Source organism: Mandrillus leucophaeus, unplaced genomic scaffold (genome assembly GCF_000951045.1).
Source record: "Mandrillus leucophaeus isolate KB7577 unplaced genomic scaffold, Mleu.le_1.0 Scaffold202, whole genome shotgun sequence".
Lineage (NCBI taxonomy): Eukaryota > Metazoa > Chordata > Mammalia > Primates > Cercopithecidae > Mandrillus > Mandrillus leucophaeus.
The window spans coordinates 299713-327416 of NW_012102055.1; the positions used below are offsets into that span (position 1 = coordinate 299713).

The 27704-nt window shown below is 41.0% G+C and overlaps 1 protein-coding gene and 1 pseudogene across 1 annotated transcript in view; one reads left to right on the forward strand and one right to left on the reverse strand.

The window, feature by feature from the left end:
- The window catches only part of MACROD2 (MACRO domain containing 2), a 584358-nt gene that overhangs the window by 126827 nt on the left and 429827 nt on the right, over positions 1 to 27704 (forward strand). The window lies entirely within an intron of this gene.
- Positions 10893 to 11253, reverse strand: LOC105539275 (annotated as a pseudogene).

The window sequence follows — 27704 nt, forward strand, 5'->3', positions numbered from 1 at the left end:
ACATTTAAGTCATTGACTTTTGAGTGATTTGTCTTACAGCCAGCTGATTCAACTCCTCCCTACTAGGCTACTCAGTTAAAAAACCTTAGGCCTTTTGCATAATTGATGCTAGGACACTTGCTTCTTCTGCTGGTCTTCACTTCCTTCTCTTTTGCTGTTGTCTTAGGCTTTTTGAAATCCTATTTAACTTTAGATACCTTTGCTTGTGTTCTTTTAAGTTTCTTTTCTTCAATTTCTTTTTATTTTCTTTCTCCTTTGCCTGATCTGCTGCTTCTCCTGGAATCGTTGCTTTTTTATGTTATATTTTATTTCTGCTTTTATCTTTTGCTGCCCCCCTAAATGTTTTTAATTTATAATTTCTCTCCCCTTATGTGCCTGCTGCAGCCCATTCTGGGCTCTTCTTTTTGTTTCTGCCTCTACCCAGTCCTTGTGGGATGATCTCCCAGCTACATCCTGCTGTTCTTTCACCTGCTCTATTCCTCCAGAAGCAGAAAGGCAGACTTAACAAATGATCTGAAATCCTCCCCTTGAAAATTCCACTTTGCTTTCTGGCTCCAGTGACCCACCCACCCCCAAGTGCTCTGGGATGGAGCTCATTAATTATACTCCCTTTAGGTTACCCTGTCTTGAACAGAGGGAAGGAAAGAGAGACAGTGGATAGGGAAGGTGAGGGAAGGAAGAACTTGGGAATCTTATGAATGGTATCTTTGTTTTCTGAAATGAGAGTTGGAGAAAACAAGGCATACGGTGCGTTCATTGTTTTAGAACTGAGAAACAAGCTCCTGTTCATCTTGCCAAAAATTGCAAATGCATATGATTCCTCTCCATTAGCTCACAGCAATATTGGAAATGTATTTGACTAAACTGGAACACACCATCAGCCCGAGATGCCCAGAGGCAGCTCAATACAGCCATCCATATGCTTCTCTGAGTTAATTTGGAATACAGAGAATTCAGTATCCAAACTGTCCCCATGAACGTTTGTAAAATCCTGCCCATGTGAGTGGAAGGTGATTTGTACCACCACATGCAAGCTCTCAAGAATGCCGGAGGACTGTGTCATGATGGAATGCAAAGGAACGATGGGAGGTATTGAGACCTGCAACTCTTAACTGCTACTGTTGTCATTGGTTTGATCATATTGCTTTATGGAATTTCTGATTTCTCAATGCTTTATTAAAGGATCAGCAGGGGTTAGGCAGCTGTAGTGTAAATTATATCATTGCAGCCACCACAAATGTATATAATGGCCCTCGGTCCCTTACCAGCCCTCTCAGGAGATACAGATTGACCATAGATACTCAATTCACAGGCAGAAAGTCCCAGAACGTGCTATTACTTCCTTCTATAGCATCATAGTCTGTGCATTCTTCTACAGCTTATCCCAGGCAATGAATTGCATTGAATATTGCTGTGTGTAATATTTCTTCTTCTGTCTCCCTTTTGCTAGCACTCCTGGAAATAGCTGAAGCACAGGACAAATACTTACATTGCAAAATTACTTTAAGAATTGCACTTAACGTAAACTGCTCCCTAGCTCATATTTCAAACATGAAGTGGGTAGATTGAACTTCTGTTTGCTGAGCAACTTCAGTATGTTACCCATCTACTTCTCCCACAACCATTGCCACTTTATTTCTTCCCTTCCTGGACACAATCTTAGTTTCCTAGAGCACCACAAACTGCAAGGCTTAAAATAACAGAAATGTATTCTGTCAGTTTAGGAGGCCAAAAGTCTGGAATCAAGGTGCTGGCAGGGTTGATTGCTTGCAGAGGCTCTGAGGGAGAGTTCATTCCTTGCTTCTCTCCTAGCTTTTGATGGCCGTCGGCAACCCTGGGTGTTCCTGGACCTGTGGCTGCATAACTCCCATCTCCGCCTTAGACTTCACATGGCTCTCTCCTCTGTTTCTTCTCCTTTTCTTTCTCTTACAGGGGCACTTACCACTGGGTCTTGGATCCACCCAGAGATGCATCCAGGATGATCTATCTTAGCATAATAACATTTGCAAAGGCCCTTTTTCCAAACATGGCTGCAGTCACAGGTTCCAGCTGGACATATTTTGGGAGACCACCATTCAACCTACTACAGGCATCTCGTGTAGGCATCCCGCCTGCAGCTCTCGGTATTCTCTGCATTTACCATGTGCTTTGGATTTGGAGTTGACCAGAAATATCTCCTCACCTCCACTGCAGCCTGTTCTTCAACCTCTGAATTGGTGTTGGCAGTGGAAAACCACTGGACCAGTAAAAATAATTGCGTTTCTGGCCTGGCTGTGGCCTCATAGAGAAGGCAGAAGAGAATCAGATGCTCTCTCTCATTTCAGGCTATTCAGATGACTGGGACTTTCACTGACTCACTTCATCTTGTGCTTTTCTTTTTATGTCTTTTAACCAAAAAGCTTATTTATTTATTTATTTATTTATTTATTTATTTATTTTGCCCCAAGTGAGCAAAGTCCACTCTGTCCTCTCAGTCTGCCAATAGCCATGAATCATGGTTGCTATTTTGCAATCCTAAGAGACTCATGTCAGTCTGTACGGCTAAGAGCACACTGCTCATTCATGGAGAGCCTGCTGTATGTGCAGACACTGCACATGATGTGAATTGTGCCTTATTTAGTCCTTGTAACAAACCTTACAGTAGATAGCAATGCTTCATCTTACAGGTGAAATAACTGAGTCTCAAAGAAGTTACCCACCTCCCTGCAAAAATGCCCAAAGATAACACAATGGCAGTCACGATTGGAAGCCTGCCCTCTGATTCTGCCACCAAGCTGTGTCCATTGGCATCCAGCCTCCTCTGCATATCATTCACTCACGTGCTAACTTGGTATATATGCTCTGGCCATTTTTTATACCTATGGTTTTCTCACCAAGGTTGTTAATAAACATCCTGCATGCTTGCCAAGCACCTACTGGGTGCCTAGTCTATTCTTCTACTTCCAGTTGGTGTGCATGAAGGACCGTATAGGTATCTTAGTAGAGTAGGTGCTGGTCACAGTCCCATGGGAATGAATATGCCAGCTAACATCGCTCTGATGTTCTCTTGTGATTCATTACCAGTGACTCTGATTATTCCCTCACTATGACACCCTCAGCACTTACAAGCTAAGGTTGTGCTGTATTCGTTTGTTCTTGTTGAAATACGACTCCATAATTGCTTCTAAACAATTTTATTTATGCATCTATTGTAGGCAGAGATCTAAATCTAGCAATTTAAGCCATTACTAGATGATGTCTATAAGGCTCTGAGCAAATTCCTGGGAGCTGGGCATGCAGTGGGGATTGGGCATCCTAGATCAACACGCATTTGTGTGTATGTCTATATAACAAAGCACCTTTTAATGAGGCCAGGGCTTTTTTCTTGTATTTATGCCCTAGTTCTCCATCCTCCCACCACCACCCGGCAACACGTGTGTTGCAGTACGGCCCACAAGGAGCTAACGTAATGGTGACCGACTGGTGGAGTCGATTTTCATACAGTTTTTGAGAACGAAGCAGATATCCAAGCCACAGCACACTATGGGTTCATTTGCTACCTTAGGAAATGAAACCCATTGCTTTAATTCCAGGAGGAGTTCGTCTTATTTCAAATTCTAGAGTACAGCCAATACAGCTATAGCAAGAGTCTGCCATGCCACGCCGGCTCGTGGTCGTTACCTCTTGGCTGTTGCCCAAATCTGAATATTATCTTGTCCCCAAGACTTCCCTTCTGGCCTGGTTAGAAAAATGTTCTAATCTAATTGTCTGCCTCTATTGCGTCGACTCTTCTGGGAGATAATGGTCCCTGATGCTGTTCCACATCCTCACTTTTAGCTAACTTTGCATAATGCACATTACATTATCTCTGTCTTCTCCCATTAAGGCCTGCAAAATCATGGGCGATTGATTAAGCCTGAGACTAGGCTAGAAATTTCTTTTGCAATGAAGCTCTTTCAGGAGTAACATTTTTTAAAAAACATATTCATAGGACACGTAGCAAAATAAATGAGACCGCAGACCTCCACGTTCTGCAGAAGAAATGCTCTGCTGCCACCAAAGCTTTAGCTATTCATCAGGGGCAGTGGAATTAGAATCACAGAAGTTGCAATATTGTAAGAGAGAATGAATAGAAACGATGGCTCTGTTGTTTTCCTGTAGTCGTTTTTAAAATGGTCTGTAGAGTGTGCCTCCGGTCAGAAAGGATGAATGCAGAGAAGAGAAAATGTTACACATTTCTGTTAAACATCTTAGGCTTCCAGCTGTAGAAAATAGGACTGCTTCTTTTGAGAGAAGTGTGTCTGGTGCATTTTCCCATCACTTACTAATAAAACAGGATAGACAGACTGACAGGCTGCCTGAAAAGCAGCCTCGCAGTGGAAGGACAGCATGATCACACATTTCAGCCTGGACACGGGAGCCAAGAGACTGTCATTTAATAAGTGGATGAAGAAATCATTTTCCCTATGGCAAAAAGAGAGAAAAATATTCAGCTGCATCTCTATAACTCTATCAGGTTAAAATGAATATGTTAAGAGAATTAAGCTGCACCTACGTTATTAGTGTGACAGTGCCCTGGCTAGTTGGCTACATTAAAATGGCAGACACAGTGACCCTGCTGAACTCTTCATGGTGATAGGCAGTCAGAAAATAATGGCTTTGTAGTTCTGCATCTGCTCAGATCTTTCCAGATTTGCTAACATGACCAACGTCTTTGTCTACTTATTATGACAGCTTGTTCTCTCCTGATTTGGGTCTTTATTGGCATGTGAGCATGGCAGTATTATATTTTGGCATGTCTGTATAATACTACAGAAATCACCTTACTTCAAACTTAATTCGGTGCCTGTCCTTCCTGCCTTGAAAAAGGTAGATAGCAGTGTAATGCTTAAACATCAAACCTTCATTTTTTCTCTCCCTATGAACTCTAAAATCATTTTAATTGAAACAAGAAGGTTGTTGCCCCCTGTATTAGCATATGGTGTTTTTTCTTTGTATCAATCACCACGTTAAGAATTTTAAGATATCATCCCATTAAAGCTTCACAATAACCATGAAAGCTATTTATAATGACCCATTCCACTGATAAGAGGATGGAAACTTCCAGAAGTTAATCTGGCATAAGGCCACTTGGCTGGGATTCGAATCCAGTCTTTTTTGACTTGGAAATATTTGTGGTTCCACCCACTCTAAGGCTGCCTTCACACAGTGTAATTTGCCTCTTAGGGACCCTGTTGAAAAGAATGTAGAAGGGTGGAAAATCTGACCATGTTATCTTAAAATTGATAAGTTGGCTGAATACAGAGGCATACAGACTGACAATCCAAATGGCAAGGATTGCTGACCTGCTGCTGTCATGGTTCTATGGAGCCACTTACTATTTTTGACTGTACCTTAGACCTATGGGAGCAAGTGGTGTGAATGAGGGATGGGACGAAGGGGTAAAACAACTTTCTAAAGTAGGATTACGGCAATAACCCAGACTCACAGGTGTAACTTGCTGCTTTTCAGTTGTCCACAGGAAAACCAGTTTAAGTCAGTTCATTCCTGTTGTGTGATCTTGAAAAGTCACGTTAGTTACCTTAATTATTTCCATATTCTGTTACACCTAACGTCATGCCAAACAAATAGGAAACACGCAACAAATGGTAGATTTAGATGATTCTCTTCTTGTCTATTATCTATTCTATTATCCATTTGTTATTCATACAAGTGAAAATAAGTATTACACCTTTCTTGATAATTTTCTCCCATAACCAGTTCCTCTGGTTACTCCCATTGCTTGCTGTATTTCCCAGCTTCTAAAACCCATATTTTTTTCCACATTTGGAAAATCCTGGAATTGCAATTCCTTTTATAATTGGAGTAAAGGGAAGCATGCCAGCTCCCCAGAATGGCATCACTTGTGAAGGTGTGCTCCAAGCCACGTGTTCAAGGTATCTCTTCTTCTGATTGTCAACTCAGGTCACATACGTCTGAATTTTATCTTAAATTGGAATCACTACCTATCGCTAAATATACCACATGCCCCGTTACAATAAAAAAAGTATTGTATACAAAATGGATTGTCAAGGGACTGAAAATCCAAGTGAAGACAATAGACATAAAGAATTGCAAAGCTCGAGGAGATTGTTGTATCTTAAAGAACCAGGACTCAGATACTCTTGGTTTTGATAACATACAGAATAATGGGTGTTGACTTTTTTATTAAGTTTCTAAGATCTCTGTCAAACTAATATATTCATGTCTCTATTCAAGAGAAAAAAAAAACTTTTTATATTTCTGCCAGATAATTCTTACTTCTTGCTTTAAAAATAAAATTGTGCATACGTCTCTTTTTAGCACATTCCCTGTTCCTCTTAGGTAACGTTGTCTCTGCTTTGCTGAGATGCTTTCTGATCCCGTTTGTGGTGTATGCAGTGTATGGGGAATGGCCCCTAAACATGCCTTTCCTGAATTCCTTGTTTGCTGCTGACCTTCCTCCATCCCGAAAGTGTAGCCAAGGTGAAGGCCTCAGGGTTCTGAGGAGACAACAGCACCCAATCTACACCAAGTTCTACTGAAAACACAGGCATGCTCGTGTCATCAGAATATTGAAATGCTGACCAGGACGGAAGAGCTTTTGAAGAAAGAGTCTAAGGTCGCATCCCCAACCTGAGTGAATTCACCCCCTCTCCATGTGAAGAGAGAGAGAGAAACTTCTGCACACTGTTAACCTAGATGTGAAATAAGAATTTTCACAGGTGAAAAACCATTTCCAGGTTTTCATAGGGTCGAGTTGATAAGGTGGGAATTTCTAGTTTTTCATTCAGGAAAAATCTGGAGTAGTGGTCACCAAAGGTATGTTGTCCTCTCAATGCCTCAGGGTGAGAGGGAGGACACCTTCATCAGAGCTGAGGGAGGGACTCCTGTGGGGACGCCCATGGAGATTTCTAGATAGCATCCAGAGATCATCTGTGATTGAGCCAGCACTCGACACTAGCAGTACAGGAACCCAGACCAGTGAAGGTATGAGCAGAAGAGGCCAGCCAAGAAGTGACCACAGCCCACACACTACCACACCCACCATGGTCCAGGGGCCTGCGTTGGACTGAGGAGTGTCCTGCTCTTTCTCAATTCCACTTTGAAGCCCTCACACACAAAAAACAGACATTTATCCCTCCCTGCCACTGCCAGATGACAGGTGCAAAATTAGAAATGGGACCCAGAGAAGAAGGCAGGGAGGCACCTGTGAGAAGCATGAGGGAGCCTGAGATGCACATTTTGAACTGCAGCGTAAAAGTATAGTAATATATTAATTTGAGTGAAACTCCCAGGAGAGACTATTGTAAACCAGGAGTGACTGAAAACAAATTTGGTTACTAAATGGAATAAACAAGTTGTTGGCTCCAGGCAGACCATAGGCCAAAGTGGAAAGCTGGTATCGGTTATGAGTAAAAGTGAGGGCAGCCTCCTTGGTGTACACCCCTGGTGGGTGGAGTTTGTCTCCCACTCCATAAATTCCCCATTCTGTATTTACTTATTTATTTTATTTCTTTTTTTTTTTGAGACAGAGTCTCGCTGCGTCACCCAGGCTGGAGTGCAGTGGTGCGATATTGGCTCACTGCAACCTCAGTCTCCTGGGTACAAGCGATTCTCCTGCCTCAGCCTCCCTGGTAGCTGGGATTACAGGCACGTACCACGATGCCCAGCTAATTTTTGTATTTTTAACAGAGACAGGGTTTTGCCATGTTGGCCAGGCTGGTCTCGAACTCCTGACCTCAGGTGATCCACCCTCCTTGGCCTCCCAGAGTGCTAGGATTATAGGCGTGAGCCACCGTGCCCAGCCAGCTCCCCATTCTTTATGATAACATAGGGTCGTATCAAAGAAGAAGTTCAAAGAAGAGTTCCTTTACATTTGGACTGAAACCTACTCTTGGCCCTTCACCTGGTAGCTCATTAGTGTTAACCTAAGAACTCTGTTTTTCACCTGAGCAGGCCCGTTGCTCTGGTAAACTCCCTAGGACATGACTGCTCTGTCTGCCCTTCCATACCTCTAGATGCTGGCTTGGATTGTTCTTCACCCTGAATTGCCTGGTTCTAGCTTTAATTCCATCTCAAATTGGATTTCCTCTCTTGCCTCTCTACAGTCTTCTCTACCATCCCTCATGCTAGTAAAATTCCTCTCCCAGTTCTAACTAGTGTTGATAGGCCCATATGGTATTCTGGACTTTGTCACTGAAAATCCTGAAATTCTTTGCTTCAGTCATTTGCAGTGATTCAGGTTTATGGAGCCTCTCATGTTACACATGGCTACTAGAGTGGTGTACCCATATGGGGTTCAATTTCCTAACTCCCTTCTCCCTGACTGCTAATGCTTTTCCATCTGTTCAGGCTGGGCACTTCAGATCTCAAACACAATTTGTTAGTATCCATCTCCTTAGCTGTGGTAGAACAGTGACTTCTCCAGGGATGTTTCTGGGTTCGAGACTAATGTTCCATTTACCACATCTCAAGATCCTGTTCCTGTTTTGCAGAATAATCCCTGCTGTACTGTTTTTGTTTTTTTTGTTGTTGTTGTTTTTCAAGTTACCAGACTTTGTGCTCTTTTTCCCTGTGGTTTTTCTACTGTGTTTATCTGTTGTTTCCTACTAATCTATGCTGAGAGTCAGTTGGTCTAGTGTGCATAATTCAAATGTGGTTCGACAGCACAGGGACAGAACAGACATGATTAGATCATTCATGTTGAGATCAGGAAGGATGGGGAAAAAATTTGATTTGGGGCTTGGGGAGCACAGTTAAAGTTTTTCCAGGATAGCCAAGGAGGATTTATAGTAATTTTTAAAAATTGTGTCAGGCCAATAAAGTTTATGAATTACATCCCGTCACAAAACTTAGATTGAAAACTGATCCAACAATGGCTAATAGCTGGAAACAAAATGGTTACCCTATGTTTCAAAACAGAAGTAGAGGTTCAGTTGAACTGATAAATATGAATGTGTTTATACAGACAGGTGAACATAAGTTTTCAGTTTGGGGGAAAAGGCAAAGTATACACATCCCATATATTCATGGCCAGAGAATTCTATCTTATTTATCATTCATTCATTTCATAAATAGTAGGTATAGGCATATCAACTCTGTGCCAGGCACTGTGATAAGCCCTGGGGTTACAGAAATAGGAGACGTGGCTTTTGGTCTCTTGTTCGGAAACAGAATAGCTTCAGGCTGTGTAGTGCAACAGTGGTCTTCTGTGCTGGTTGTGTTAGGTAGGGAAGGTGGGGGCGGAGAGGAAGTTTGGAGAAGGCTGTCTGGAAATAATGATAGCTGACTGAATATTGAAGGGTGGGGACAGGGTTTTCAGAACAAAGAACAATTGATGCAGGCATGAAAAACAAGCAACACTTAACGGAACATGAGGGTATAGAAGGGAGGATGAGTGAAACAGGGCAGGTAGGATGGGCACAGATCGAGATGGGTGTTCTTGGATGTGGTAAGAGATTCAGATTAGTTCTCTGATGTCTCTAGAAGGCCATCATTAATCTTCTTTTTTTTTTGTTTTTTTCTGGTGGGGTTTATTTCAAACACTGAAAAAGTCCTTTGGGCTCTTGGGGCTCCCCACACTCATGGTTCCTTTCCCCACAACTCACTGCCCTTCTCCCAACAGAAAATCTATTTCAAGGACTGTATGTTTTCTAAACTGAACAATTAACATTGTGTGCTCAGCTAACTCTGCAGAACCAGTGGAGCTGTTTGCATCTGTCTATGCAGATTGAGTTTCTTTCATCTCACACCGGGTCTCCAGCCACATGGAAACAAGGCAGTTATCTGCAAAGCTGAACTAGATCTCATCTCTAGTCGACTCCACTTCCTCCTCTCATATTTATCCCACACTAGCCTCGTGGTTAAGAAGGAGGACCATCAGGAATGTTTTTATGAACTCGAAGCTCTGATTCATATTCCTCCAAATCTCTCACCCCACCCTCCCAACCCTACCCCCAAGATTTCATTGAGATTTCTCCCAACAGTTATTTGGAAAAAAGGTAAAACAAAAAATGTTCGAGGTCTTGGTGCTTAGCCCTAGGGACTCCATGTGCTGGGACACTGATGGGCAGGGGATTCTGCCTCTCTAACCCATGCCCAAGCCACCTCCTGACCCCTGGCTGCAAAAGATGGGAGGGGCGGAAGCCAGCACAGGACCTGTAACTGCCCAACGGGTTCACCTTACCTTCTGCCTAGACAGAGCTGATTTATCAAGACAGGGGACTTGCAACAGAGAAAGAGTAAAATTCTCAGAGCCGGCTGTGCGGAGACAGGAGTTTTATTATTCAAATCACTTTTCCCCAAGCATTCCAGGATCAGAGATTTTAAGGATAATTTGGTGGGTGGAGGAAGGCCAGTGAGTCAAGAGTGCTGATTGGTTGGTTGGAGATGAAACCACAGGGAACTGAAGCTGTCCTCTTGCACTGAGTCAGTCAGTTCTAGGGTGAGCCACAAGATCACATGATCCAGTTTATCAATCTGAGTGGTGCCAGCTGATCTACCAAGCAAACTATCTCAAGCTCTGATCTTAGGAGAAGTTTAGGGAGGGTCAGAATCTTGTAGCCTCAGGCCTCATGACTCCTAAACCATAATTTCTAATCTTGTGGCTAATCTGTTAGTCCTACAAAGGCATTCCAGTCCCCAGGCAAGAAGGAAGTTTGTTTTGGGAAAGGGCTGCTGTGGTCTTTGTTTGAAACTATAAACTACAAACTACGTTATTCCCAAAGTTAGTTCAGCCTACACCCAGTAATGAACAAAGACTGCTTGGAGGTTAGAGGCAAGAAGGAGTTGGTTCAGTCAGATCTCTTTCATTGTCTCAGTTACAATTTTGCAATGGCGATTTCAGACCCAGAGGTTCAGCATCTCAGGATCTGGCAGAGCCCTGGGCAGGATCATTCAACTTGGCCACCTGCTGACTTGCTGGTGATGAGTGAGGATTTTCTGGGGGCAGATCCTGTGTGGTGGGGATGTGGTCACCAGTCATCAGGTTCTTGTCTGGTTGTGCACTTGGCAGCTGCTTATTCTCCTACTTGGCTTTGGCCATGTTGTAGTCTCCTGAGTCAAAGTACTTTTTCCCTTTCCAGAGTCCCTTCATAAGGAAGCTAGGCCCCCAGGCCTTTGTCCTAGGCTTGGATATTTGGCCTTTAGCTTTGCCTTCTCCACTCTCTCAGGGAGAGTACCTTCTTTCTCCTGCATTTCCTGCTTCTTCTTGCCTGTCTCCTCCACAGTGTTCTCGTTTAGTTTCTGGGACATTGCAGGACTGGGACAATAGAGTATAGGAGGTCCAGAAAGTCAATCAACTGAGAGGTGGGGAGGGAAAACGGGACATCCTGTGATGCTGCTTTGGCCCTGTCAATAGGGTTACTCCCCATCAATCATCTTAAGCAGGGGGTGGTCTAAACAAATTTTCATTCCAGATAGCTGAGGCAGAGGCAGGGAGGCTAGTAGGAGACTGCCATTGTGATCTAAGAAATGATGAAATGATGGCGAGACTGAATCCAAGCAGCTCTCCAGAACAGAAGGACACCCAGAAGATATGTGACTGCATGGAGATGAGGGACAAGGCAGGGAAGTGCTTTGGATATGGCCCAGTTTCCAAGCTTGTGAAACTAAGTGGGTTATGTACCATTCACTGAGTTAAGAAGGAACGAATGAGTGTGGGGTGGAAGAGAATGAGGTTTTTTTCCTGAATGTGTTTGTGTTGGGGTTTGTTATAATGAGTCTCAGGGCCTGGGGGCATCAAAGAAGGGATGATCACTTTGCTTCTGGAGCACAAGAGAGAAAAACCCAGGCTGGATATTTACATCATTGGAGGGAAAAAAAAGGGCCAAGGACAACATCTTGTTAGTTAACCTCTCTTGCACCTCGCCTCCTGGTCTGCAGACTGAATTGTAATGGCTCCTACCTCAGACAGTAATCGGATAAACGGAGATAACAATATGTTAGCTATGAAAAAGACACCTGTGCAATGTGCAATGACTGCTGCTTATTATTAATATGTTATTAATTCGTTGAAGGTGGAAGAAGCACTTAGACTTTTCATATAATTTATTTCTAAATTTAAATTTACGTGATAGTTCCTAGAGATACTTCCAGAGACTCCAGAGAGGACCCACCTTCTCGGAGGTGCCCCTGTCATCATCACCCACCCAAGTGGACTAAAAACTGTTAAAGTCACCAAGCTGTTTTTTTGGTTTGTTTGTTTGTTTGTTTGTTTGTTTACATCATTGTCAGATGGCATCTTTAAAGTGAGGGCAAACTCACACATAACTAAGGCAGTGCTATAAGGAGTAGAAATAATAACTGAAAATGTGTTATCAAGCAGTAAATGAGTTTCAGGATTCTGGGAAAACATGGTTGGTATTGGTTTGACTTTAGAAAAGGTCATAGAAAAAAAGGTGCTGTGGACTCCTCAGCGATAACTGGGGGCCTGGGGTGGGGGGTGGGGGGAACATCATCTGGCCCAGAAGGGAATGTTCTGGGTCACAAGCAGTTCCTGAGGATACCTGGGGATGTCACTTTGTTCATGCTCTTCTAAAAGTCAAGGTAGATGTTGGGCTGAACTTTTAGGCTGCATTCACGTGATTGGGGTAGAACAGTTTAACACATTGCCCTTTGCTCTCATTGAGTCATGTGCATTTGTTCATTCTAAGTCTCTTCTCCCCATTTCAAATTATTTCTTCCCACCTGCTTGGAACAATGGCAGCATTGCATGTTGGCCTCAAATAAGTTAAGATTCCTAAGTTCCTAACTAGCCATAGCACAAAGCTTTTCAGCTTGACTGGCCTCAAGGGTTTTCTCAGAATTCATCAATTCTTCCAGAAAACTTTGCTCAGGACATGCAGACTGTAAGAATGTGTTCTCCCCAAAATGTATTAAGAATTATTTATTTAAAAATATAAAAACTTCCTCTAAACAATTTGGGAATATCATTGCAGAAAATATATAAAAGGGGTACACAATTAATTTCTCTCCAGATATAATACTATAGTAACTTATTTAAAGTTGAAAGAGAATAATTTGCATCTGGAGGAAGGTATTATAAATGTGAGTTCTGGTCCTTTCATGTACCTAACGTCTTTGGAATTTGTCTTTAAAGTAGTGCTGTTTTGGACTCACAGCTCCAATACAGACAACTTCCACCTTCCCCTCGGATTGATTAAGTGAAAATGAGAGAAGGAAATAATATTATCCAGAAGATGCACATACCCCACCAAGCCACGCAGATTATACTTTCATGCGTAGGGGTAGTTTAGACACTTCAAGTCTGTATGGATCCCTCAGGCTTGAGTTGGGTTTTGTAGTGATGCCCCAAGAGCTTCATGCCATTTTTAGATACATTTGTTCAAAAACAGATCAAGAATCGATTTAGATTTGGGAGGTAAAGATAGATGTACACTAACTGTGGATGGACTGTGCAGTGAGAAGGCAGTGCCGGGGCTGGTAGTGGTGGCTCAGGTGGGTGCACACTGAAGAGGGAAAGACCAAGGGATGGGGCGAGGCATTGCTGTCATCCGTCTTGAATGGAACAGTTGTTTCATTCTGAAAGTGCTTGAGAATATACTCTTTGGTGCTTTGAGTTTGGCTAATGGTGCATAGTCTTGTTGTTCTGATGAAATGACTTCAAACTCGTTGCCATTATTGAGAAACAAGTTCTCTCCAAATAAGTTGGAGAAGACATTCTCCAAGGAAACAATCTCTTAAATGTGAGATATTTGTGGACTTTTTCCATAAAATCCAGCAGTGCCCCCTTATTTGTGGTTTTTCTTTTCGCGGTTTCAGTTGCTTGCAGTCAAGTTGAGTCCAAAAAATTGCATTACTACTCTTGCACTTTGGAGCCATGATGAGGTAAAATAACGGTGACTTGAACACAAGCACCACGATACCATGACAGTGGCTCTGATAACCAAGACAGCCCCTGAATGACTAACAGGGCTGGTAGCGTCTAAAGTGTGTATATGCTGGACACGGGGACGATTCACGTCTTGACGTCTTGGGGTGCAGGATGGCCTGAGATTTCATCACACTACTCAGAACAGTGTGCAATTTAAAGCTTATGACATGTTTATTTCTGGAATTTCCCATTTATGTCACAAGGCGTATGTCATCCACCTCACTTCATCTCCTCACATTGGCACATCACAGGAAGAAGGGTGAGCACAGTATTTTGAGAGAGAGGGACCACATTCGCATAACTTTTCTTACAGTGTATTGTTACAATTGTTCTATTTTATTATTAATTGTTGTTAATCTCTTACTGTGCCTAATTTATATAAATTAAACCTTATTGTAGGTATATATGTATGGGAATAAGTATGTATTCCCATACATCATTAATATGTATGGGAATAAGCATGGTGTATGAAGAGTTCAGTACTATCCCTAGCTTCAGATATCCACTGGGGATCGTGGAACATATCCCTCACAGATAAGGGAACTACTGTAGCGATATCAATGCATTAATTCTGGAAAAATATTACATTTCAGTCTTGGTGTCAAATTCTAGCAGAGAATAATTTTTAGGACTATGAGTAACCCAAGGACCATGAATGAAGTAGATTCCATGTCAGTAGGAAGAGAAGTTTTGGGGATATGTGTGCATGTTTTCATATGACTTGCACCTGTCTGGAAGCAAAACTGTTTCTAATTATTTTTAAATAACTAGAAGTCAATCTAATATAAACTATACACAAAAGCCAGATTGCAATCACTAAATTTGTTACATCATAGGCAGAGATAATTTTAATAAAACATATTCACCAAGTATGTCCAATTTCTGTCATGACAGTGCTAACTTATATGCTCATCAAATATTTGATAAATGAATATGTTAATGACTGTAACTTCTTTTCTGGGAATGCCTTAGCTGGGGCTCAACACATTGTTAGTGAGAAGAAAATGGATGACTGAGAGGAGGTTTATAAAGTGGGAATGGGGAGAGGAGCTGGAAGCCATGAACAAATTCATTCTCAGAGGCACAGATCCTGCTATATGAGCCAGGACCTATGCTAGGAGCTAGATTCACAAATACGAGGATGCTATGGGCTTTGCCCTTCCCAAGCTTCTTGTACAGTAAAACCACAACCCATAAATCTTGCTTAACTAAGTTTAGCAAGTTATCTGCCTGTCTATCTATCTATCTATCTATCTATCTATCTATCTATCTATCTATCTATCATCTATCTGCCTATCTATCATCTATCTGCCTGCCTATCTATCTATCTATCTATCTATCTATCTATCTATCATCTATCTACTGTCTATCTCTAGATAAATATATAGATATATACACATAATGTGTAGTATTCAATAATACTATATAAAAATTATGTTAAAGGAGTTGTATTAGTCAGGGTTCTCTAGAGGGACAAAACTAATGGATACATGTATACATGAAGGGAGTTTATTAAGGAGAATTGACTCACTCGATCACAAGGTAAAGTCCCACGATAGGCCATCTGGAAGCTGAGGAACAAGGAAGCCAGTAGTGGATCTGTCTGAGTCTCAAAACCTCAAAAGTAGGGACGCCAACAGTGCAGCCTTCAGCCTGTGGCCAAAGGCTTGAGAGCCCCTGGCAAACCAGTGGTATAAGTCCAAGGGTCCAAAAGCCAAAGAACCTGGAGTCTGATGTTTGAGGGCAGGAAGCATCCAGCAGAGGAGAAAGGTGAGAACCAGAAGACTCAGCAAGCCTGCTCGTTCCACTTTCTGCCTGCCTTTTCTAGCCATGCTGGCAGCCGATTGGATGGTGCCCACTCACATTGAAGGTGGGTCTTCCTCTCCCAGTCCACTGACTCAAATGTTAAACTCCTCTAGCAACACCCTCACAGGCACACCCAGAAATAATACTTGCATCCTTCAATTCAATCAATTTGACACTTAATATTAACCATCACAGGAGATAAATCCCTGGACTTCAAGAGAACCTATCGTCACCCATCATTTTAGGCATCATTTCATATGGCGAATAAAACTATGCTATATAAGATATTACGTACAGACTGGGGTTGGAAAGCTATGGCCCACAGACTGAATTAGGCCCACTGACTGTTTTTATAAGTAAAGTTTTATTGGAACACAGCCATGCCCATTTTTAAAATGTAATGTCTCCAGCTGCTTTCTGACAAATAGTAGCAAACAATGACAGAGTTGAGTTCTTATGGTGGAAACAACATTCTCCAAAGCCTACAACATTTTCTCTCTGACCCTTTACAGAGAAAGTTTGCTGATTTCTGGCATAGGACAATATTATATAATAGGCTTTCATTTTAAATATTGGGCACCACTGGTTAAGTCTGATTTTCTTCCAAACATAACAGCTATATAAAATCTAACCCTACAGAGCCCAGGAGGCTACACACTATTATTTAGCTCTTATGTCTCATTGATATAAGTAATTTTTATTATCTTATTATTATTTCTAGAAATCTTTTTGGTATAGTTCTTTCTATATCTAGCAGTTTGTGATTTTTTTACTTTAACTGCAATATGTAGCAGTTTGTGAGGGATAAAATAAAACCCCTTTTTCCTTCTGTTTAAATATATGGAATGTCAGCCAAAGCCTCCTGTTAGCAGTAGCTGAATCTAAGAAATGAACCTTTTATACATTGGCTTACACTATTTTGTCCAAAGCCAAAAACGGATAATGAAGGAGGAAAATGACAAATGTTCTTTCCTAAAGAGAAGCATCCAAGTGTAGAGAAGACCACAGGTGACTATAAAACAAGGAAGCCCCGTAGCTAAGGGGTTCACAGGTAAGCCCAGGACATGTGGACTGTGGAAGACCATTAATGTGACACGCTCTGTGGTATTCAGATACCTGCTGCATGCTGGGTTCGGCTCTAGGGAACTAAGAAAAGATGAAGATGGCTATGGAAAGGTCAGTGGCAATGGGTAAAGACATGGAAAGCTATTTCTATAACAGTAAAGGAGACTAAGTTAATTGATCTTGGAAAATAAAAAAGGTAAGAAATGGCTTGCCTTCATTTTTCTACCATTTATGTCCATTATGATAGAAAGAGTAAATACTTGCTGGTTGATTGATTAAAACGCAGGTGAGATAGAGAGTGGCTTAGCAAAAGGTATTTTAGTTGCAAACGACAGAAATACAAGAACTAGTAAGTCTAACAATGTATCTTTGTGGCTCTTGAACTCCAACAAAAGACTTTAACAGCAAGGAATTAGAAAACCCAGGCTGCACATGGGTCTTGGGAATGATTGGAACAAGGGTCCTGGATTCTGTCTGGATTCCCTTTCCAGCAATACATGCAAACTTTCTTCTCTCTCCTTCCAGTCTGCCCTTCTCCCTACCACTTTGAGCATGGCAGATGATAGCTTTTGAAATTTATATCATATATCCTTGGCCACATAAAAAAAAAAAGAAAAAGACATATCTCAAACTCTTTTTATGATCCCAGGGAACAGAAAATCCTGGGGAAAAGATTTATTAGCCCGACTTGAGTCAGGCATCTGCTCTTGGGCGAGTCACCTTAGTCCAGTGAGTGAGGTTGAGGTTGTGTGGTGATAGTGATAATATTCTGCACCTGCATTAACCATACAGATGAAGGAAGGAAAACTTAATAGCCAAGTGAAAATTGGCAGGAATTTCTAAGTGAACACTGCATCATTTCTTTATCTTCACTTGGAAAAATCCAGAAGAAATAGCTCAGTCTGCAACATGAAGGATTTAGGTTAGAAAGAAATGAGATTATTCTGACATTAGAGCTTATTACACACTGGGATATGTTACTGAAAGAAGCAGTAAAATGTCTTTTCTTAGAGGTTTTTAAAAATAGAATTCATTTCTCATCAGTTGAGATGCAAATAGTTTTCAAAATGGATTAGACACACAGAAATTTTGTTTGACATGCAAACTCTTGACAAGGTCCTGCCTCTTTTGCCAGTAAATTCAGCTCATTCTAGCCTTTTGGTACAATTCAACAAATATTTATTAAATGTCCACTAGGTGCAAAGCGTTAAGCTAGAGCTAAAAGGTTTATATTACGTTATGGAGATTTAGAAAACTGCAAATGGGCTGGGTGTGCTGGCTTATGCCTGTAATGCCAGTACTTTGGGATGCTGAGGCGGGCAGATCACTTAAGGTCAGGAGTTTCAGACCAGCTTGGCCAACATGGTGAAACCCTGTTTCTACTAAAAATACAAAAATTAGCCAGGCGTAGTGGTGCATGCCTGTAGTCCCAGCTACTCAGGAGGCTGAGGTAGGAGAATGTCTTGAACCCAGGAGATGGAGGTTGCAGTGAGCCGAGATTGTGCCACTGCACTCCAGCCTGGGCAACAGAACAAGACTCCATACCCCACCCCCCCCAAAAAAAAACCTGCAAATGACTGTAATATGTGGATAGTTGAGGCCATTGTCACAAAGGAGATTTAGATTTATTGCTGTGGAATTTTAAAGCATGAGGGAGAGTCATGAAAGAGAGAAGAAGAGAGAGAGATGCTAACAGAGAAACAAGGAAACACAGAATTAGCAAAGTGTTAGTTGATAGGCTGAGATTTGAAATACTCTTTTGGGGTAAATAGGATTTCAACAGCTAGAGATGTGTGAAAAGGCATTTAGGACAGTTACAAGTTTGTAAACAGTGATTTGGATCATGTTCAGGGAAGCAGAGTCATTCTTTTAAATGGAAACCTGCGGTACTAGCAGGGAAGAGATAATAGAAAAGATTACCAAAAAAAAAAAAAAAAAGCAGGGATCATCCTCTAGAAGGCCTTAAATATGCTGAGTTTTAAGTTTTGCTTGTTTTGTTTTAGGAAGATTAGTATGGTAATGTGACCACCCAACCAGTTCTTCCTGCCCCACTGCACAAATAAAGACCACAGCATTGCGGTAAAGAAAGAGTTTAATTGACATGAGGCTGGCCATGCCATACAGGAGACCAAGTTACTACTCAAATCAATCTCCTGGAAGGCTTGTAGGTCAGGGGTTTTTCAAAGGCAGTTTGGGGAAGGGGGTGGGTATGGCTAAAATGGGTGCTTGCTGCTGATTGGCTGGGGCAGAGATGAAATCATAGTGGGTTGAAGCTGTCCTCTTGAGCTGACCTGCTTCTGGGTGGGGCCACAGAAGCAACAGTAAGGTTGGTGGGGGCCAGGTGGAGCCATGGGTATCAGACCTGCAAAAAACCTGGAAAGATATCTCAACAGGCCAGTCTACAATAGAGATGTTATCTGTAGGACAGAGCTTGTGACCAGTCTATGCCTTAGCAGAATTCAGGTTCCTCCCCTTCCCCTAGCCTGATGGCATTTTCATTAACTTTACAAACGTGGTTGAGTTTTGGGGAAAGCCTATTACCATGTAAACTATAAAGTTAGCTTAGCCTAAGACCAGGAATGATTAAGGGAAAGGCAAGATGGGGGGTTAAATCAGACTTGAGCTGCCATAATTTTCTCACTGTTATAATTTTTGCAAAGTCAGTTTTAGTAACACTGTGAGACATGTCATGCCAAGGAAAGAGCAGAAGTTGGGAAGAAGAATTTGAAGGTCAATGCAGAAACTTATCCTGAGTCATTTAACTAGGTGGTGGTAGCAGAAATGGAAAGAAGTATCTATATGGGAGGGAGATGGTAAGGAAATAACCTACAAGGCTGATTGATTAATGGGTTTTATGTATTGTGTACTTTCAAAACACTAAGCATTAATCAAAAAATACAATTCTTTAATTTCCTAATTCTTTAAATACTAGACCTTTATTTACATATACTTTCAAGCCTCACATCAACTAAATAAATAAGTCAGCGTTTGTCCACATTTTCATATGAGCAAACAGATTTAGAGCTCTTGAATAATTAGCTGAGGCCGTATTGCTAGCAATCTGCTAAGTAGGACTCTGAACCCAGGATGTCTGGCTCTATTGCTCATGTTCTTAACTACAGGCAGCTCTTCTCTAATTGTATGTAGGGAACAGGATGAGTGTGAGAAAACAAGGAGGTTTCAACCCTGGTAGATTGAGAGGTGTTTCAGTTACAGGTACATAATAGACTACCCAAGACCTAGTGGCTTAACACAACCACCATTTTGTTGCAGTCCATGATTTTGTCTGTTAGAAACTTTGACAGGCTTGGCTGGGGAAGCCTATTATACAAGACATGGACAAACAACACTCAGTGCCATTCAGCTGGCAGATGGGCTGGTCTAGAAGGAGCAAGACAACTTCATTCCCAGGTCTGGCACCTTGGTGGGGATGACTGAAAGTCTGGGTTCACCTGGAATGAAGACCAGAGCCCTGCATGTGACATCTTCAGCAACAGGGTCTCAGGCAGTCAGTGGATTATTTTTGCCTGTTTTGGAACTTTATGTAAATGCAATCATATGGTGTGTATTGGTTTCTTTGACTTAACACTATGGTTGTGAAAGTCATCCATGTTGTTACGTGCAGTTGTACTTCATTCATTTTCAATGTAGTATAGTATCACATTATGTAAATATACTGCATTTTAATTATTCATTCTACTACTAATGGACAATTGAGTCATTCCTAGTTTGAGCTATAATTAATAGGGCTAGTATGAATACTCTTGTATTCATACTCTTGTATATTGGGTGAAATATGTTCACATTTCTGTTGAGTTACATTCCTAGCAGTAGAATTGCTGAGTCGCAGGATATGCTTCTGTTAGCTTTAACTATTTTCTATACTGTTTTTACAAATTTACACTCTTGCCAGCAGTGTATGAGAATTTCAGTTGTTCCACATCCACTAGTAATATCAGATCTTGTTAATTTTAGCCATTTTAGCTTTGCTGAAGGGACTGTTTTGATGTAGATTGACCCCAAATCAGAGAGAGGGCGTCTCTCTCCCACTCCATCATTCTCTGCTTAACCAACTCTTTATGCCTTCCCAACAGATTATGAAAGATGCCTGTTTGATTCTTCCATTTGAGTCTTTTCTTATCTTATAAAAATTCTACTGAAGCTTTATAGAAATGGTTCAAATGGACCTTCCATTCAAATAACCTCTCCTGACATTTAATCAGTACTCTTTCCACATCTTTCAGCCAAATAACATTCACTTCCTTTTGCTGTATATGTTCTTATGTAGAAATAAGAGTATCAACATCCATCATAGTGCATTACATGTGGAAAATATACTTTCAGGTGAACACTTGTTGAATTTTGGATATTTTGAGGATTTTCAGATTTAGTTCAACCCCATCCAATATGTTTCCTTTGTAAGAGACTTAAGAGTAAATTTGGGCTCAGCTGCCAGGAAGTGAAAGAGAAAATGATCTATACATGCAGATATGGATGGAGCAGAAGATGTTTTCCTAAATCGCAAAATCGAAAGAACCATGTCTACACAGGACCCAGAGGAGTGAAGGCTTTGAAGTAATTTAGTAATGTGGGAACGGTCAAACATTTTCTTCTGTAAAATCTCCTGCTGTCTGCCCTTTCATTTTTTTCCCTTCTCATTCTCTTTCTTCCCAGGCCTGTGATAAGGCTAGATAACATAAGGAAGTCACTTAGCACAGTGTCCAGCCTATAATGCTTCTGGTCCTGCTTTTGATGATGATGATAGAAGAGATAGTAGTATCTGCTTCTTTAAGATATTTTCAAGTGTGAAATTAACTGAGTTAGTGTATGTGAGGTGTCTTCTAGAAAGTTTGACATATAGTGATCTTCAGAGCAGATGCAGAGGAAGCCAGACAAGAGAGGATAAATAAAGCAGGCAAGATGATACCGCCAGAGATAAGACAAGACTTCTGTGCTCTCTGCATTTGCCTTTCTAGGAAGCTGGTAGTTTAGCTTTCCTTGGGCTTTCTACAAAAATGTGCTGCATCTGAACTTGAGCAATTTTGAGTGTTTCTCTTCCTTGCAAACAAATGAGCCTTGACTTGAGCAGTCCCTTTAGTAGACATGTCATACATTATAGTACTTTTTGTGACCCTCTCCTCTCTCCAACTAGATTATAAAATCCTCAAGGGCAGAGATGTCTCTCATATGTCTTTGTATTCTGCCTTGTACTTAGCACAGGATGGGAGAAATGTCATGTTATCCTGCCGATTAAGTCCATTAAGGATTCAGGTTGCATAACTCTCCTAATGGGGAATGGAGAATAAATTCTGCATGTGAGTTTAATGTTCACGAAAATCATCAACAGCAAATGTAGATGTAGTGCCCTTTGGCCATGCACAAAATGCAAGGGAGAGAGTGGTCTTTTCCTAGCTCTTTGTGAATTACCCTCACTAAGTTCTCACCTCAGGGGCAGAATGCAATTTGTTTTTTCTCTTACAGATTTTTTTCTCAGCCTTGGTGTGAAACCTCCAACTGAGCTGGAAGATCCAAACTGGGGCAGGGAGTTTAAAGAAGGGACCACAAAATCTATTCCAACAGAACTTTAAGTTTACCCCAGGTTAGCTTCCTCTGTTGCATACAGAGGCATCTGCTTAACAGATCATTGTAGATAGGATTGCAAATTCCACATAAAGGACTATTTATAGGAAGGTCTGCCTTTCTGAATACATAACTAAAACTTAGTTTATTTTGTAAAACTGTACTTTAAGCCAAACTCTGATTCGCTGTATTAAGGGTCCCAAACTAACCAAATGTGAGGGACATACTAGCGAAGACGTCTTCATCCATATGCGGGAGGGGAGAGGGATACTGCCAAGTTCTTGTAGAAGGACAGCATGGTCTCTTTCAGCTCCTTAAATATGTTCTGATGAGACACTTCAGTAAAACATGCCCATCTGCGTGTTCCTCTGGACTAATGAATATGAAGTGTATGTTCAGCTATTGATCTGAATTAAGTCGTAGGATTAGAATGTAGCGTCACAGTGATCTCTTTAATGAACTCAGGCAGAAACCATTATCAAATGATGATTTTTTTTTTTTCCATCTTGGAAAGATTATTTTAAATCCAAACACATTCTTCCAACTCTGTTTTAACCCCCCAGAGATATATTTTAAAAGCCATTGTGGGAAAATAAATGAAAATATTGTCCAAAGCCCAGGAGTGAAGCATTTGGTAGGAACTGGAGGTGGGGAGAAGAAATGTTAAATTTCTCTTTCTTGAACCATTATACACTTTTTCCGCAGTTGGTGCATGTCTGGAGGGACAGGCCTTGGGCAGGGGAATGTCCCTTCTACTCTGCTGACACAAAGCACCAAGAGTGGCTGGAAAATGCTGTAGGGCACTGGTTTCCAGATTTTGTTGCACCTTGAAAACACTTGGAGAGCTCTAAAAAATACTGATGTCCAGCTCTTACCTGCAGACATTTTGATTTCATTGGTCTAGAGGGTGATCTAGACATGAGGATTTTAAAAAGAGTTAGCCGGGCACGGTGGCTTACGCCTGTAATTCCAGCACTTTGGGAGGCTGAGGCGGGTGGATTGCCTGAGGTTAGGCGTTCGAGACCAGCCTGGCCAACATAGTGAAACCCCATCTCTACTAAAAATACAAAAAGTTAGCTGGGTGTGGTGGCAGGCGCCTGTAATCCCAGCTACTAGGGAGGATGAGGCAGGAGAATCACTTGAGCCTGGGAGGTAGAGGTTGCACTGAGCCGAGATCGTGCCATTGCACTCCAGCCTGGGCAACAAAACGAAATTTGACCTTGACTGAGTTTGCGCGAAATTCCAACTCAAAAATAAAATAAAATAAAATAAAAATAAAATAAATAAAAAGAGTCTTGGTTTATTCTGAAGACAGTCTTTTAAAATGGTCAAATGAAAAATAAATGACTGTGTCAATTCAGTTTATTGTAAACATTTACTGAGCACATACTCTGTATAAAGCCATATGCTATGCTTTAGTAATGCAAACAAAATATAAAATATGTGCCTACCCCTGAGGAGCTCACAAGTTTAGTGGTGAAGGGGGTCAGTTACATGGGCAGAGAAATGCAATGAAATTACAACTCAGTTAAACACAAAACATTGTGATATATACAAAATCAAAAGCTGTCCCAAAGTAGTAAAAAGTACAGAAAAAGAGACAGGACCAGGAAATACCTTACAGTGGAATTTCCAGATATAAAATAACAAATGATCAGTGTGTCTGAAACTTTGAGGGCCAGAGGAAGAATGGGATATAGGAAAGAGCTCTATCATAAGGAATTTTCTGTGTTGTAAAATATATCTCTTGGTGGTTAAAACAGAGTTGGAAGAATGTGTTTGGATTTAAAATAATCTTTCCAAGATGAAAAAAAAAATCATCATTTGATAATGGTTTCTGCCTGCATTCATTAAAGAGATCATTAATGACACTAAATTCTGGTCGTAGGACTTAATTCAGATCAATAGATGAACATACACTTCATATTCATTAGTCCAGTGGAACACACCGATGGGCATGAGGTTTCATGGGAATAATCTGCATCTTAGAATGGGGTCTGTCTTAGTAATAGTCTAATGTAAAAACAACACGATTATTTGTTTGTCTTGCCTGCCTACTTTCCTTTCTCCTTCCTCCTCCCCTGCTCCCCTCCTTCTTCCTTCTCTCTTTCCCTAATTCTTTCCTTCCTTTTCTACTCTCTTCCTCCCTTCCATCCTTCTTTCCTTCCCTTCTTTCTTCCTTCCTTCCCTCCTTCCTTCCTTCGTTGTATCTGTTCATCTCCCCATGTTATACCTACCTACTTACTTCCTACAGAGGCAGCTACAACTTTGCCTTTCGTTGTTTAACTGAGTTATAGATTGTGAAGACTAGAGTGACTTAACCACCCACCTTCCTTTCAATTTACTGTGTGGTTTATAACACATATGTATCTCATTGATTTTTTTTACACATGGACATTGCACTTGTGTAATTTATTCTTCTCTCATTTGGGTAAGTATGAATCCATTGAAATAAAAAGGACTAATTTTTTTCAAAATTATATTTAAAGGGAAAAAATAATGAGACAACAACAAGAGTCACTCTTTAACTCAATTTGCTGTATTCTCAAAACTGGACCTTACGGTACTACAAGTAAAGAAACAGCTACTTTCCAGTGGAGATATAAATAACAATGCCAGATGAGCTGTTGCTCTTAAATCTTACAGTGGGACTTCATTAGTGTGACAAGTGAGAAGTAACAAATTTATTCCCAGAACTAGAAAATGCCATTCAGGATAAGTGTTTTGATTAATTCATTTTTAGAGAGGTAGGGCTGTTTTAACCATGACAACCCTTATTTGCCATAATAGAAGCATCTGTGAATTTTTTTTTCTGAATACTTCATGTGTATTTACCATTCCACTGTCATGATCTGGTTATTACTAGGACTGTGTTGCTATTAATAATCAACATATTATTTTAAAATTGAACAACCTAATATCACCAGCCCATAATTTTCTAGGTTTACACATTGAATCTATTACCATAATTAAGTTAATAGTATTTTAAATGAATGTTTATTTTGTATGGCTTTGTGTAGCAAACTACAATTAGATGTTTGTCGACATACAAATGTTGGAGGAGTGTTTACTCTGTAAATGGTTTTGTATGAATCTATTGTAAGAAAAAGTTCAACCTCTTTTGCATCTCTGATGATGCAACCTCTTTTGCATCTCTGATGAGTTAGACTTCCATGATACTGCTCCTGTCAATTTGTTTTTTTGAACTCAAAAGTTTCACTTCATCTGTTTATGCCTCTTTAGTTTGTCTGTATACCATGAACACATATTCTTCATCTTTCCCCAGCTTAGTATCTACTGTGTTTTTTCCTCTCTGGCTGCCTATCATTGATCGATTGTTTTTCATGCTAATCAAGGAGCAGAGAGAGCAAACAATGAGCATACAGGTAAAAGGACACTCATGGGTTTCTTAGTTCTTTGGACACTCAGAGAAGAGAATAAAATAGTAGTTTGAATCATTTGTGGTTCTGATGTATCTGTAATCCACCCATTTGACATCATGTATTCTTGGAGTGGATAATTGGAAGTTCATAGGGTGTGTTTCCATATGCTTATTATAAAGAACAGATGTAAGAGTCAATTTCCTGTTTGAATGGTGATTTGAGCACTGAGCAATTTATTTAATCAGAAATGTCTTTATTATTCATAAAACTGTTCCAGTCTGATCACATGTGTTTGTTTCAATTCTGAATGTGACTCTCTACCCAGGGCTGATAGACTCTGTTGTTCACATTAGGATGTTCAACAGAAAAGGTTACGCATCTGATCCCACGTGGCCTAATTTCAAACAAAGAAAATGTCTGTAAATTGTTATAGGCTGCAGTACCAGAAACCCACATTACTTACCTTATGGGGATGAAAATTGCCACAAACTCTGTGCCAGACCATCCCCATGGCTGTGGCAGTGGTACTAAGGCCACATTCTATTGGTGGTAGAGATGGCAGCCAGGAGTAATGTGTTGGATATTGTCAATTATCACTCAGCATCCATTTCCACCTTTTTCAATGTGTCTTACTGTGCCACAGGGGCTTGAGGGTTGAAAATCAACTTTCCTGACTCCTTTGCAGCTAGGGTTCTAGATGTAAATGATGTTCTGACAATTAGATGCACTTGAATGAGATTTGGATGTCACTAAAGTTAAGACAAAGGTCATCTTCTTGCTGCTATTCCTGTTGGTGAGGATGGCTGCAGAAATGAGTATTTTCAGGTGGCTGTCAGACTTGGCCTTGTAGGTGTTTAGAAGAAGTTGTGGCAGCAACAGCAATGCCTTCCTGACCTCTGCTTACAGCAGCTGCAGTTTTATGTCCCTGTACTAATTCGTTCAGAGTGAGACTCCTGACTGCTGATCTACCATGCTGTCTAGGAATTTTGCAGCCAGCTAATCTACTGCATTCAATCCCATTCTACATGAAATACCAGGTTTCTGTTTCCTGCAATCAACTTTGACTGATATGAAAACAGTAATAACCACAGAAATGAAGAGTTATAGTTTATTGAATATCTATTAAATGCCAGACAAATTGAGGCTCAGTGAGACTGAGTAACTTGTACAAGCTCTTAAAGCTAACGAATGGCAAAAACCAGTGTTTGAGTTTGGGTGCATCTGTTTGCAAAGCTAGCACACAAAGGGCAGAAACTGTAATATGTCCATTTCTATTTTCAATTTTTAAAAAGAATGAAATCATGTCCTTTGCAGCAACATAGATGCAGCCAGAGGCCATTATCCTAGGCAAATTAGCACAGGAACAGAAAACCAAATACCGTATGTTCTCTCCTATCAGTGGGAGCTAAACATTGGTACTCTTGGACATAAAGATGCAACAATAGACACTGAGGCTACTAGAAGGTGGGCGGAGGGAGGGAGGGGAGTGAGGGTTAAAAATCTATTGGGTACTGTGCTCACAATTGATAGGATCACTCATACCCTAAACCTCAGCATCATGCAATATACTCATGTAATAAACCTGTGCATGTGCCTCCTGATTCTAAAATAGAAGTTGAAATTTTTTTTTAAAACCCCAAATTTTAGAAATCCCCAAGGGCAGCCAGGTGCGGTGGCTCACACCTGTAATCCCAGCACTTTGGGAGGCTGAGGCATGCGGATCATCTGAAGTCGGGAGTTTGAGACCAGCCTGGCCAACATGGCAAAACCCTGTCTCTACTAAAAATACAAAAATTAGCTGGATGTGGTGGTGCATGCCTGTAATCCCAACTGGTCAGGAGGCTGAGGCAGGAGAATTGCTTGAGCCCAGGAGGTGGAGGTTGCAGTGAGCTGAGATTGTGCCACTGCACTCTAGCCTAGGTGACAGAGCGAGACTCCCTCTATAAAAGAGAGAGAGAGAGAGAGAGAGAGAGAGA